This window comes from Pan troglodytes, chromosome 15, assembly GCF_028858775.2.
Source record: "Pan troglodytes isolate AG18354 chromosome 15, NHGRI_mPanTro3-v2.0_pri, whole genome shotgun sequence".
Lineage (NCBI taxonomy): Eukaryota > Metazoa > Chordata > Mammalia > Primates > Hominidae > Pan > Pan troglodytes.
In genome coordinates, this window is record NC_072413.2 from 87,430,541 (window position 1) to 87,445,154 (window position 14,614).

General features: G+C 44.8%; 1 protein-coding gene across 11 annotated transcripts in view; it reads right to left on the reverse strand.

Moving 5' to 3' along the window:
- Window positions 1–14,614, reverse strand: part of FOXN3 (forkhead box N3) — a 461,111-nt gene that overhangs the window by 266,445 nt on the left and 180,052 nt on the right. The gene's annotated exons all lie outside the window — the stretch shown is intronic.

The following is a 14,614-nucleotide window of genomic DNA, read 5'->3' on the forward strand; positions in this document are numbered from 1 at the left end:
GCATCTAGCTCCTCTATGCCCAGTAAAGAGTGGAGGGGACTGGGAAGAGGCCAGGAGAAACAGAAGACATGGCACCTGCCCTCAGGGAGGAGTAGGTCTATGAGCATTTATAAAGCAACCACAAATAAGCAAACACACACACAGAGTCTAATACCAAGACCAGTAGTGGGGAGGCGCAGTGGTTAGACACAGACGAGGTTCGTACTCTGATCTTACCACTTACTAGCAGGTTAACCTCAGTCAAGGTTCTTAACTTCTTTCTATCTACCTAGTTTTCACTTCATAGGACTGTTGTGAAGATTAAATAAATTAATCTTTGTAAGGAACATAAAACAGGGCTCTGGCACTTAGTGAACACTATTTTTATTAAGCCAACAAATCAAAATGAAAATCTTGACATATTAGACTGCATACCAATTTAGAATTGTGTGTAAAATCAGGGGTCATAAATAAAATTTTAAAACAAATGAAATATTGGCCATGCAGATGAAACAGGGTTAATATTTTAAATTTATAAATCTTACAACTCAATGAGAAAAAAATTATCACTCTAATAAGAAAAGGGGCAAATTCACAAAAAGAGAAACAAAAATGAGACTATCCCCATGAAAAGACGTTCAAACTGTAAAAATCAAAGAAATGCAAATTAAAGCAATTGTGATGTCTCATTTCATCTATCAGAATGGCAGAGACTTAAAAGTACTAACCATGCCAATGTTGGTTGAAGGCACTGGTGGGAAGTGGTATAACTTTTCAAGAGGACAGTCGCAAAACAAATTAAAATTTCAGTGAGCACGGACAGCCACTGATCCTAAATTTCCAACTTGTAGGAATTTATCCTTGGGAGATCCTGTAAAAGAGTTAACTTCCCCACCAGACTGACTACTGGGAAGAGGCAATAAACCCCAGGAAAGCAGGACTCCAGCCTACTAGATTCAGCAGTGCACACCTGGCATTTATGCCTGGCAGAAGACACTCGATAAATATGTATCGAATAAATTAACTGAAGGAAGCAACAATGTATTTAGGAGGATTTTGCTGGGACGTTGTTTAAAATCACAAAAACTTGGAAATTGCTGAAATAAGAGGCCAGAGGCATATTATTACATTCTGTGGGGCACAGTGGGGCCATGTTCCCTTTGTTCCCTTTCATTTGCATTTTCCAGTAGTTTTAAGTGAGGCTTTCCCTTTTCTGAATCATTTTCACATTCTCAGAGACTGTACGTGTGAAACAATTTGCAAACATTTCATAAAGTAAGAGTTTAGGGGAAAATGAATATGTTGGCAAAGCGCTTCACAAAATTAAAGCATTCTGTGATCTTTTCAATCAGGAGGGACAAAACGATCCCCTTCTGAAAAGCCTGGTGCTCTGAGCAAACAGGAGAATTGCTAAGTACAACAAACATTATATCCTGTGTTATGAGGTCTATTGTCTGGCCGTGGGAAGTCTTTTGGTTTATAGGTTTTGAATATCAAACTTTCTCTACAAACTCTTACGTAGGTTCCAAGATTCAAGAGTTCAAAATACTCTTGAATTAAGAATTTGTGGGGGAAGGCAGGTGCGGTGGCTCACACCTATAATCTTAACATTTTGGGAGGTCGAGGCTGGGGATTGCTTGAGCCTAGAAGTTCGAGACCAGCCTGACAACATAGGGAGACCTATGACTCTACAAAAAAAAAAAAAAAATAGAAAAATTAGCCAGGCATGGTGGCACGTGCCTATAGTCCCAGCTACTCAGGAGGCTAAGGTAGGAGGTTCACTTGAGCCCTGGAGGTTGAAGCTACAGTAAGCCATGATCATGCCACTAAATGTGGTTACAAGTTATTTTTATTTTTCATATCTGATAGAAAATCTGTGCCCAGCTGAGTTACCCCACATGACCAGAGCTACTAATGCTTCTCCTGCCCCAGGGATATTCGTGATGCTTATCTGATACAAGAGGAGATCACCTCTCTCAGTTCTTGAACTCATTTTATCTACGGCTGACTTTTTTTGTTGTGTTTTGTTTTCTTTTCTTTTTTTTTTTTTTTTTTTTTTTGAGACAGAGTGTCACTCTGTAGCCCAGGCTGGAATGCAGTGGCACGATCTTGGCTCACTGCTACCTCTGCCTCCCGGGTCCTGGTTCAAGCAATTCTCCCACCTCAGCCTCCCAAGTAGCTGGGATTATAGGCACATGCCATCATACCCAGCTATTTTTTGTATTTTCAGTAGAGATGGGGGTTTCACCATGTTGGCCAGGCTGGTCTTGAACTCCTGACCTCGTGATCCGCCCACCTTGGCCTCCCAAAGTGCTGGGATTACAGGCGTGAGCCACTGCGCCTGGCCTGTTTTGTTTTGTTTTTGAGACAGAGTCCTGCTCTGTTGCCCAGGCTGGAGTGCAGTGGCTCAATCTCGGCTCACTGCGACCTCTGCCTCCTGGGTTCAAGTGATTCTCCTGCCTTAGCCACCTGAGTAGCTGGGATTACAGGCTTGTGCCACCATGCCCGGCTAATTTTTTTTTTTTTAATAGACACGGGGTTGAGCATGTTGGCCACGCTGGTCTCGAACTCCTGACCTCAGGTGTTCTACCCACCTTGGCCTCCCAAAGTGCTGGGATTATAGGCATGAGCCACCGCGCCCAGCCTATAGCTGACTATTTTTATTCACAGTAGTTGTGTTCTATAAAGTGCCACAAACACTGAATTAACAAATCCTGAATCATTGCTCCTAGGGGAAATATGGGGTTAGGTTCCTGTGAGCCTCCACTCACAACACTTTCATCAACCAATCAAAACATAATTTTACTGATATATTATCACATCATAATTTTGTTGATATTTATTTTATCTGTGTTTCCATTTAAGAAGCTTTTTGAATATATATTGTTGTTCGTTCACAATGAACTGTGCCAGAATGACGCTTATCTAATACACATTTTATCCATAAGGCATACCACAGCCTTCCTGCACTTAGAAACACTAGATAGCACTTCAGCAGTGCTTGGGCTCTGTTTCAAACAGCAAAATGAACAAAAATGCAAAAAATGTGGTACTAAACAGACCACAAAAAGGACACTTGGAAAGCCGAAACAAGCGGGCAGAACATCACTTTGTTCACCCTCAGCTGGGAACGTGCACACTGAATGACTCATTTGTACGCGTCCATGAGTGACCACAAAAGCACCAGGAGTACTGATTTTTTTTTTTTTTTTCTTTTTTGAGACAGGGTCTTGCTCTTGTCACCCAGGCTGGAGCGCAGTGGCATGACCTCAGCTCATTGCAATCTCTGCCTCCCAGGTTCAAGTGATTCTCCCTGCCTTAGCCTCCTGAGTAGCTGGGATTACAGGCGCCCACCATCACGCCCAGCTAATTTTTTGTATTTTTAGTAGAGACAGGGTTTCACCATGTTGGCCAGGCTGGTCTAGAACTCCTGACCTCAGGTGACCCACCCGCCTCGGCCTCCCAAAGTGCTGGGAAGGCGTGAGCCACCATGCCCGGGCAGGAGTACTGATTTTGAGATTACAGGTAAATTTTAGCAAGAGGGTGAATTCGCAAATACAAAAACTACCAATGATGAGGACTGACTGCATTTAACAAACACCGAAATAGCACTTAACTGGATGCCAGACAGTGTTCTAAAGCTCTGAAAATATTCACTCATTTCAGCCTCACATTAATCATGTGAAGTAGGTACTATTATTATCCCCATTTTATCAACAGAGATTCTGAGGCACAGAGAAGTTTGGCCACTTGCTCATAACACACAGCTGGTAAATGATGGGGCTGGGAATTGAACCCACACAGTGAGTTTGGGAAAGCTTCAGAACATCTGGCTTCTTAGAGAACCTCTCAGGGGCCTAGGACATGAAGGACAGGACCAGTGGGGCACAAGGGAGAAAAAATTGTGACCAAGAAATAGAAGAGGAGGGCCGGGCGCAGTGGCTCATGCCTGTAATCCCAGCACTTTGAGAAACCGAGGCGGGTGGATCACTTGAGGTCAGGAGTTCAAGACCAGCCTGGCCAACATGGTGAAACCCTGTTACTAAAAATACAAAAATTAGCCAGGCGCAGTGGTGGGTTCCTGTACTCTCAGTTACTTGGGAGGCTGAGGCAGGAGAAATGCTTGAACCAGGGAGGTGGAGGTTGCAGTGAGCTGATATCGTGCCACTGCACTCCAGCCTGGTCGACAGAGTGAGCCTCTGTCTCAAAAAAAAAAAAGAAAAAGAAAAAGAAGAAAAAAAACACAAGAGGAGGAAGGAAAAGGGGACTTTTTTTTTTTTTTTTTTTTGAGATGGAGTCTTGCTCTGTTGCCCAGACTAGAGTGCAGTGGTGCGATCTTGGCTCACTGCAACCTCCGCCTCCTGGGTTCAAGCGATTCTCCTGCCTCAGCATCCCAAGTATGTGGGATTACAGGCCTCCACCACTGCGCCCGGCTAATTTTTTTTTTTTTTTTTTTTTTTTGTATTCTTAGTAGAGATGGGGTTTCACCATCTTGGCCAGGCTGGTCTCCAGCTCCTAGACCTCGTGATCCACCTGCCTCGGCCTTCCAAAGTGCTGGGATTACAGGAGTGAGCCACCGTGCCCGGCCAGGACTTTTTAACTGAATGAAAAGGCACTACTTGCAAAAACTCAAAGTTCAACTTCTATGTCATAATCAACAAAGTATGGTGTATCTTTGTAATAAAAAAATAAATCAACTAGATACTGAACGTCACCAACAGAGTGTAAGTGCCTTGAGGGGCAAGGGACTCTGTTTTCTCTTCTGCTCATAGCACATGGCACAGTGGTAATAAAAAATATTGATCACTTAACAGGAAAAAAAAAAGTCTCCTTTTTATCCCTCTCTCAAGCTGGCACCTATTAACTCTACAGATCAGTCAGAGAAAAGTAGCCTCATCAACATTTTCCTCCTCCAAAGTTTTTAAGAGATTTTATTGTTTTCCTCTCTTTAGTGAGTACACCAAGTACCATAGTCTCGTGGGTTTCGGTGGCTAAGTCTGCCAAAGTCTTATCCACGCCAAGAAATAACTTCTCTCGTTTTACTTTTTCAGAGGGGTGTGAAAGAAAACAATTGATTCTTCTCTCTACGATAGTCTTTTTAAAACAAAGTAAGAGCTCCGAATTTGATGAACTCCCTGAGAAACAGAATATAGATTAAATGATTACTAACATATTTCCCTGCAGCACAAAGTTCTTTTTTGGAGATTAGCAATTTATTCCACTTATTACAACAGCCAAACCTGAAGTCTCTTTTCATTGGCTAGTCAAGTTCACCAACCCTTTCTGTTTTGAAATCCTCACTCCTTCCCAAAATAGTGTATCTTGTGCCTTTAATATTGAGGTTGAGGTGCAGGCAAAAGGTGTCCAGAAATTGTGAGACGTGACTGCATGTGAGTACTCAATCTTAAAAGGGTCGGGGCTGGAAAGGAAGCAGGCAGGTGAATTGCTAGCTCTTTCTGTGGGTATGTTCAACAGCACCTCACTTCTCTGCACTCAAAGACGTGATTCTGACTGGTTTCAAAGATTTGGCCCCCAAACAACCAGGCGTCCTTTTTAAGTTGGCATTGCTTCCAGAGAGGAATCCTGAACATGTTTCCTCTATGCCTCACACAGCGCCAGGCCAGCTGTCTAACAATATGGGTCCCGGAAGGGGGTGCTGCCCACGTTGGTGACGGCAGCCATGAGTGCCTGTTGCTCGCAGCAGACGTCAGAGAGACCTCAGCGCAGGGGTCCAAGCACCTGGCCAAGGCACCCTGCGCAGGCCTCCACGCCCCACGAGTGCCTGCAGAGGCTACCTGAGGACCAAGGTGGGCATGCCACGGTGTCCGGGACTTCTGGATGGAGGCCAGTCCCAGGGAGTGAATGGCAGAGCTCTCCGGAGGCTGCCCAGGCCAGGTTCAATGGGAGGGATGAACTTCATGACATCCGTTCCAAAGAAATCCCACCTGCTACTGGCATGCCTAGGCTTGTCTTCCCCACATACCAGCCTCCCAGGCATGTCTCCAAGGGCTCAGTGAGGAGGCAGCTGCAACAGTTCGCTTTCTCTTAATGATTTGGAGTTGGGAGGCACAGAGATGGGGAAGAGGTAATGACCATTCCCAGTGATCCTGGACCTCCGTGTTGGCTGCGACCTTGAAAAGTCATGCTGTCAACCCCTTTGTAGAAACAATGCAGTTTTCTTTGTCCGTGGAAATCTGGCCTCGCAGATTTATTTGCTGTAGCAAGTTTCTTTACCCTCATCACACTGATATTCAGAATTGAAACAGTTCAAACCTACCCTGAAACATCCTTCTCCCTCCAAATTCCAGTGACATCCTCGGTCTAAAACGCCTGGCACCGTGTGGGAGCCTGGCTCCGCTGCCTCTCAACGCACCGGCTTGCTTTTTGCTTTTGAGTAGCTTGAATATCAAACCAAGCACAAAGGGAATCATACCCAGGAATTGCTGGAAAAAGCTCATTTCATCCACCTCATTCCCCCATTCTCTCTGGCAGACACAACTGATTTTTTTTTTTTTAAGCCTGAAAAACTTCTCATTTAAACTTGGGGTGCAAAAGGCATGTGAAGTGGGAGAGTTGCTGCCTGGACCAGCGAAGGGTTAGCCAGGGAAGGATTCAATGAAATACAAAAGCCAACACAGACCTGAAGGGGAACAGGCGGCCCCAGCAACAACTGCCAAACTGTCATTTTGCTCCGCGGCTGAACAGAAGGCTCGAGTAATGACAACCACAAAACTCATTTAAAGTCTGAAAAGGTGACTAATGAGCTCATTCATGCTGGCTATAAATTATTCACTACAACACTGATCCCACTCAAGACAAACAGTAAAGTAAACTTTAAACACAGACATCGCTGGCCTTCCAAAGTGGAACAAGTTATGCCTGTAAAAGTTTTCACAATGAGAGAGATACTTGTCTCCCCCTTGTCTATTGTCACATTCGTTCTTCTGTTTACTTTTTTTTACTGCCTTTAATCAAGTTTAAGCAGACACAGCTGTTACACATTTATTTCTCTGAGTTTTTTTCCATTAGTTATTACAAGCAATCATGATGCTCTAAAAATAGCAGCAAATTATATTCTGTAGAAATTGAAGGCTGACCTTAAAATGAAGCCCAGGTCTTCAGAAAGAATATTCATATGCACATGTTGGATAAATGACAACAATGCACAAAGGCAAAATAAAAGTACAAAGCTTTTTCCACTCTTTGAGAGGTTTTTGATTTCCTTCCAAATTTCCTTTGGTTCTGGTGGAAACAGGTTGCTTCAAAACCTTACCATACAGAACCTGCTTCCAGTGGTCATGATTCCAGTTTGAAGGATTTTCCTTCAAACTTCCAATCTTAAGCCAATCAAAGAAGAAATGTTTCATTTAGGCTTTTTCAGCACAGATAAACACAGCAGCAGGTTGCTGAAAACCCACCACATTGCTGCAGACTACTTTCGGTTTCCTGTTTAATATTAAATAAAGAATTTTAGCTCTTCTGTTTTTATAAACTGTGCTATTTGCTACTACTGTAGCTACTAAAAGCATTATGACTGGGTGGATAAGTAGTCCTATGATTTTCAAGCCTTCTTTTTTCTTTAATCTTAGTATCTATTTTGAAGACAACGTGAGAGTTAAGAGTTTCAAATCTGTTTAATTGATTTTTTTATTTTTAAAAGGCCCAAATAAGTACTTCCATTAGCTCTTAGATCTCTGAACATTATGTATTTTTAAACCACTTTGAATACTTTGAAAAGGGCCACAGAAAACACTCATATTCAAATACCACCAGATGGAGGTTCTGCCTAACCAAAAGTAAAAGCAGAAAAGTTTAAAGCTGAATTGTGCCCTGCACACACCTTGAGATTGTAGGGGTGAAATGAATGGTCTTGGGCCGGGGATCTTGCGAAAGGCATGATAAATGATGCGTTGCAGGCAAATTAAGACCCAGCCTCTAACTTGAACCTCAGACTGTGCCAAACTCCATCTCCATTTAAGGAAAATGGTTTTCTCAGTTTCTTGCACATGACCTAAAGGCTTGTCCAGTCATTTCCGTTGTCTGAAATGCAAAGCAATCTTTCTTTTTTAAGTAGAGAAAGAAGAGTCCTGAAATATTTATAGGAAAGTGCTTCACTACCTACTGACAGCAATGTGGTTGGTCTCCACGTGTTTAGCACGGTTTTTTTTGTTTGTTTGTTTGTTTCTTTGAGACAGAGTCTCACTCTCTCTCCCAGACTGGATGGAGTGCAGTGTTGTGATTTCAGCTCACTGCAACTTCTTCAGCTTCACTTGAACCAGGTTCAAGTGATTCTCCTGCCTTAGCCTCCCAAGTAGCTGGGATGACAGGCGCCCACCACCACACCCGGCTAATTTTTGTATTTTTGGTAGAGACAGGGTTTCACCATGTTGGCCAGGCCGGTCTTGAACTCCTGACCTCAGGTGATCCACTCGCCTCGGCCTCCCAAAGTGCTGGGATTACAGGCATGGGCCACTGCGCCTGGCCAGCATGTTTTTTATCCATGTTTCTGTAGCTAGTCAAAAGCCATTCTTTTGACTCTCTGTGCAAGAGTTCTTGCAGCTGTTTGTTTTTGTTTTTTTATTTTGTTTCGATACGTTTTATTTTTTTAGAGCAGTTTAAGGTTCACAGCAAACTTGAGTGGGAGGTACAGAGATTTCTCATTATCCACTGCCCCAACACAAGCATAGTGCTGTCGTTGTTGTTTTGAGAAAGAATTTCACTCTTGTTGCCCAGGCTGGAGTGCAATGGCACAATCTTGGCTCACTGCAACCTCCACCTCCTGGGTTCAAGCAATTCTCCTGCCTCAGCCTCCCGAATAGCTTGGATTACAGGCGCCCGCCACCGCGTCCAGCTAATTTTTGTATTTTTAGTACAGACGGGGTTTCACCATGTTGGTCAGGCTGGTCTCAAACTCCTGACCTCAGGTGATCCGCCTGCCTCGGCCTCCCAAAGTGCTGGGATTACAGGCATGAGCCACCACGCCCGGCTGTGTTGTTGTTTTTTTATAATCAAACAATATGTGATGTAAAAACCCAATTCCAACCAAAGAAATAGGAAAATCATAAAGAACATCGCATTGCAGTCTCTGCTGCTCCACAACTCGCCACTAACTGGATCCCTGTCACCTCTCTGTGGAAGGGGATAAAGGAAATATTGGTTTGAAACTAAGCCAAATGTCCCATCTTTCCCTAGCAATGTGTCTTGCAGGCAGACTCCACCTCTCCACTTATGGGTGGGAGACCTGGAATGTCCAGTGACGGCCCTAACACCACCCTGCTCCTAATTTTCCTAGGAAGGACCAAAGGTGATGTCAATTTTGCCTTGAGGACATTCAAGGCGCTTGAACAACACGAGTCAAAACAATGAACACCAAGTACCCAATGACTGCGATCCAAAGGATTATAAAACATGCATAACAACAAAAGCTTCCTGCAGGCCAGGCACCGTGCCAAGAGCTTTACCTGCATTATTTATTCCATCTTTCCACCACCCTTACAGGATAGGTGCTGTCATCCTCATTTACAGATGAGGACACCAAGGCTTCAAGAAGCTCACTCATTTGCCAGAAGTGAAATGCAAACTTAAAGACCCCCGTGTCCCTCTGGCCTGCACAGCCCCACCGCCTTGACCACTGCTCTCACCTGTCTATTGCTATTCTCCAAGATCTCATTTCCAAGATCACAGAATGTAACTTTCTGCTGGTCATCTCTACCTCTTAGGCTCCTTCTTCACAGTTTTGGGGTTTTTGGGAGGGAGTTTTTGTTTTGTTTTGTGGCATTGGTTTGGTTTGAGTTTTGCATAGCATTTTTCATTTTCTTTTTCTTTATTTAGAGATGGGGCAGAGGGGTCTCACTATATTGCCCAGGTCGGTCTCAAACTCCTGGGATTACAGGCGTGAGCCAACGAGCACCTGGCCTGCATAGCATTTTTCAAGGGCTACTAATCATAGTCACCCTTTCTACCCTCACCATTACCTACAAATGCTCACATAGAAACAGACACATTTGGCTGGGCACAGTGGCTCACACCTGTAATCCTTTGGGAGGCCGAGGCGGGGTGGGTCACCTGAGGTCAGGAGTTCGAGACCAGCCTGGCCAACATGGCGAAACCCTGTCTCTACTAAAAATACAAAAATTGCTGGGCACGGTGGCTCACACCTGTAATCCCAGCATTTTGGGAGGCCAAGGCGGGCAGATCACAAGGTCAAGAGTTCAAGACCAGCCTGGCCAATCTGGTGAAACCCCATCTCTACTAAAAATACAAAAATTAGTTGGGCGTGGTGGTGCGGGCTTGTAGTCCCAGCTACTCAGTAGACTGAGGCAGAAGAATCGCTTGAACTCAGGAGGCTGAGGTTGCAGTGAGCCGAGATCGTGCCACCGCACTCCAGCCTGGGTGACTAAGCGAGACTCCATCTCAAACAAACAAACAAACAAACAAATACATAATACAAAAATTAGGCTGGGTGCGGTGGCTCACACCTATAATCCCAGCACTTCGGGAGGTTAAGGCAGGCAGATCACGAGGTCAGGAGTTCGCGACCAGCCTGGCCAACATGGTGAAACTCTGTCTCTACTAAAAATACAAAAAATTAGCCAGGCGTGGTGGCAGGCGCCTGTAATCCCAGCTATTCAGGAGGCTGAGGCAGTAGAATCGCTTGAATCCGGGAGGCCAGGTGGCGGAGGTTGCAGTGAGCCGAGATCACGCCACTTCACTCCAGCCTGGGTGAAAGAGCGAAACTCTGTCTCCAAAAAAAAAAAAAAAAAGAAAAGAAACAGACATATTCATTAAATGGACAAACATGTCTAAAAATACTGAAATATCCAGGGCAATGGTCACACACCAGTACTGTGCTTTTATCAGATTTTTTTTTTTTTTTTTTTTTTTTTTTTTTTTTGAGGTGGAGTTTCACTCTTGTTGCCCAGGCTGGAGTGCAATGGCCCCATCTTGGCTCACTGCAACCTCGCCTCCTAGATTCAAGCAGTTCTCCTGTCTCAGCCTCCTGAGTAGCTGGTATTACAGGTGCCTGCCACTACGCCCGGCTAATTTTTGGTATTTTTAGTAGAGACAAGGTTTCACCATGTTGGCCAGGCTGGTCTCGAACTCCTGACCTCAGATGATAGCCCCACCTCACCGTCCCAAAGTGCTGGGATTACAGACGTGAGTCACTGCGCAGGCCTTTTTTTTTTTTTTTTTTTTTTTTAAGATGGAGTTTTGCTCTTGTTACCCAGGCTACAGTGCAATGGCGTGATCTCACTCAGCTCACTGCAACCTCCACCTCCCGGGTTCAAGTGATTCTCCTGCCTCAGCCTCCAGAGTAGCTGGGATTACAGGTGCCTGCCACCACACCCGGTTAATTTTTTGTATTTTTAGTAAAGACAGTGTTTCACCGTGCTGGTCAAGCTGGTCTTGAACTCGTGACCTCAGGTGATCCACCTGCCTCGGCCTCTCAAAGTGCTGGGATTACAGGCGTGAGCCACCGTGCCTGGCCTTATCAGAATCTTAAAACACAAAGGTTTTTTAAGAAGCTCATGATCACTCCAGAGCACAGGCCTGGAACTCCAAGTCCATCTCCATCTCCCATCTGAACCCTTGGGAAGAACAAGCAGCTGTAGAGGTACCCGTTTTCAACTCACAGAATAATCTCCTTTTTCTCCAATCCTCACCCTATTGCCTGCTCCCAACCCACCAAATAAACCTTCTTTGAATGTCCTACTACTACAAGGACAAAAATCTGATGGATTCTCTTGAAGGTAATGCTTCCAAAGCACAGACATTTGACAAGAAACCATTTTCAAACTATGTATCTTGTTCTTTGCACTCCGGTAGTTATTGTCTGCCAGTTTAGAAACACCATTGACCCCCACACCAGAACTATTTTCCAAAAGCTGTATTACAGAGAATTACTATAGTTACAGGTACAGATCAACCTTAGTCAATTCTGTATAAACATTCAACAATTAGCCAAGCACAATTTGAATACACTGTACTGCTAATCAGATTAACTTTCCCCCATATATCCTAGACAAGAGGGTAAAACTCTCTTACTAAGGCAGCCTGGGGCCAGACACAGTGGCTTATGACGACAATCCCAATACTTTGGGAGGCTGCGGCGGGGAGGATTGCTTGAACCCAGGAGTTAGAAGCCAGCCTGGGCAACACTGCAAGACCTCATCTCTACAGAAAAAATTTTTGTAATTAGCTGGGCATGGTGGTGCACACCTGCTACTCATGAGGCTGAAGCAGGAGGATCACTAGGGCCTGCGAGGTCAAGACTTCACTGAGCTATGATTGTGCCACTGCACTCCAGCCTGGGTGACACAGCAAGACCCCGTCTCTTAAAAAAAAAAAATGGCAGCCCAATACCCCCACAGGCCCCCAGAGCCTTCACCCAAGCTGTATACATGAGAGACAGAGAAGAAGCATACTCCCTTAACTCACTGCCATCTTCCACACCCACGTCATCTCCACGTCCATGGCGCTCCCAGATAGACTGTGGTACCACAGCCAAAGCATTCGTTCCCTCACAAACCACCCCAGATGCTTCCTTGAAAGCTCCCCTGGTGCCACTACTAGAATCTCATCTCGAGACCAGCCAACAGCTCCGTCAAAAGGGGATGAAGTAGAAAGCTGAGGTCTGTGGTTTCATTCTTGAGAAACCGTCAGCTATCCACAGGGATCTGATTCCACTGCCATTTAGAGTGACTCTGGCTTCTGCCAACACCGGCTCCCTTTGAATCCAAATTAAACCTCTCACAGATTTCCTGGGACACCAGCCTTACAGCAAAGCCTCCCAGTGGTTACAGTCATGCAAACAAGCCCCAAGCCCAGCCCAGACCTTCCTGGATCTCCTCTGAATGAACAACCAAGTTGCCTTGGCTGTTCAGAAGATAACACTGACTAAAGGCACAGCAGGTTTTACGTACTCCATTTCCTAGGGCTCCTCCCTCACATCCTTCATCACTCATTTTTATTATTATTACTATTATTATTTTTTAAGAGATAGGGTCTTGCTATGTTGCCCAGGCTGGTCTCGAACTCCTGGGCTCAAGAGATCCTCCTGCCTCGGCCTCCCAAAGTGCTGAGATCACAGGAGTGTGCCACCGCGCCCAGCCTGTAGATCAAAATCTACAACTCATGGGTAGGAAGAAAGTTACCAATGCTGACTGCCCTGACTTATCATTATAATCTAAACAGAGCTATTTATTTACTAATTACATTCTTGGTTTTATAGCCCTGGCCAGAAAAGGTTTGTTTATTCATTAAAAAAAAAAAAAAGTTAATTTATAAAGAAAATAAAATCTACAAGGTTAGCCTTAGGAAGACTTTTGGTCACAGTGTCATGCCAGCCCCTAATTTAATGAAGCAACTGTGACCTAGAAAACAAAGTGACGTAGGGCCACATGTTAGGGTGCACATTTGTGGTTTCCTGTCTAGTATCTATTTTTCTTCTCTCCCTTTCCCAGAGTCCCCCAAGTTTCCACCCTTGTGGTCTGGGTGGGACTGACCCCATCATCTGCGCCAGAGGCATGGGGTTCGTCGAATGGGCAGCCGCAGCTTAGGACTCAGTGCACAAATCAACAAGTTCCCCCTGTTGTTTAGACAGCCTGAGCTGGCTTTTCGGTCACTTACAATCAAAACATCCAAGAGATACCCATGGAGAGTTAGTGGTGGATCCAGTTTCTTGACTTCCTGTTCACAAAGTAAAGCCTTTAACATTAAACAACAAAGAAAGCCATATTTTGACAAGTTTAGAGGCCAGATTTGATAGGAATAAACAGATTTGGGAGAAAAGTACCAAATTATACATTATCACCGAACTTAAAAGTATGGCTTAGGCCAGGCACGGTGGCTCACACCTGTAATCCCAGCATTTTGGGAGGCCGAAGCAGGTGGATCACCTGAGGTCAGGAGTTCGAGACCAGCCTGGCCAACATGGTGAAACCCGGTCTCTACTAAAAATACAAAAATTAGCCAGGCGTGGCAGCAGACACCTGTAATCCCAGCTACTCAGGAGGCTGAGACAGGAGAATCAATTGAACATGGGAGGCTGAGACAGGAGAATCAATTGAACACGGAAGGTTGCAGTGAGCCAAGATCGCGCCACTGCACTCCAGTCTGGGCAACAAAGAGCAAAACTCTGTCTCAAAAAACAAAACAAAACAAAACAAAACAGTATGGCTTAATGTCTAAATGTGGTCATGTTAATAGAGTATTGTTGATGAATGGAGAATTCATGAGTGGAGATTAACTGTAGGGAATCCATGGTTAATGAAGGAGAACAACTCTGTCTAGAACCTGAGGCAAAACATGACACCCGCTGAGCTCTCTGACCTTAACCTGAACCTGGGCCCATTTCTACCTCCAAGGGGGACAAATATCTCAACCTTACATCCCCAAGTGCCACTCCAAGATCAGGTGCTGATGGAGAGATGATGGTGGTCATGTCAGAGGCGTGTGAACCAGGGCAACTCCATCTTGAATACGAGCTGTGTAAAATGAGGCTGAGACCTACTGGGCTTCATTCCCAGACAGTTAAGGCATTGACTGCTATACTCCCACCAGTGCCATGAGAGTTTACAAATGCCATGGCAACATCAGGAAGTTACCATGTATGATCTAAGAAGGGGAGGCATGA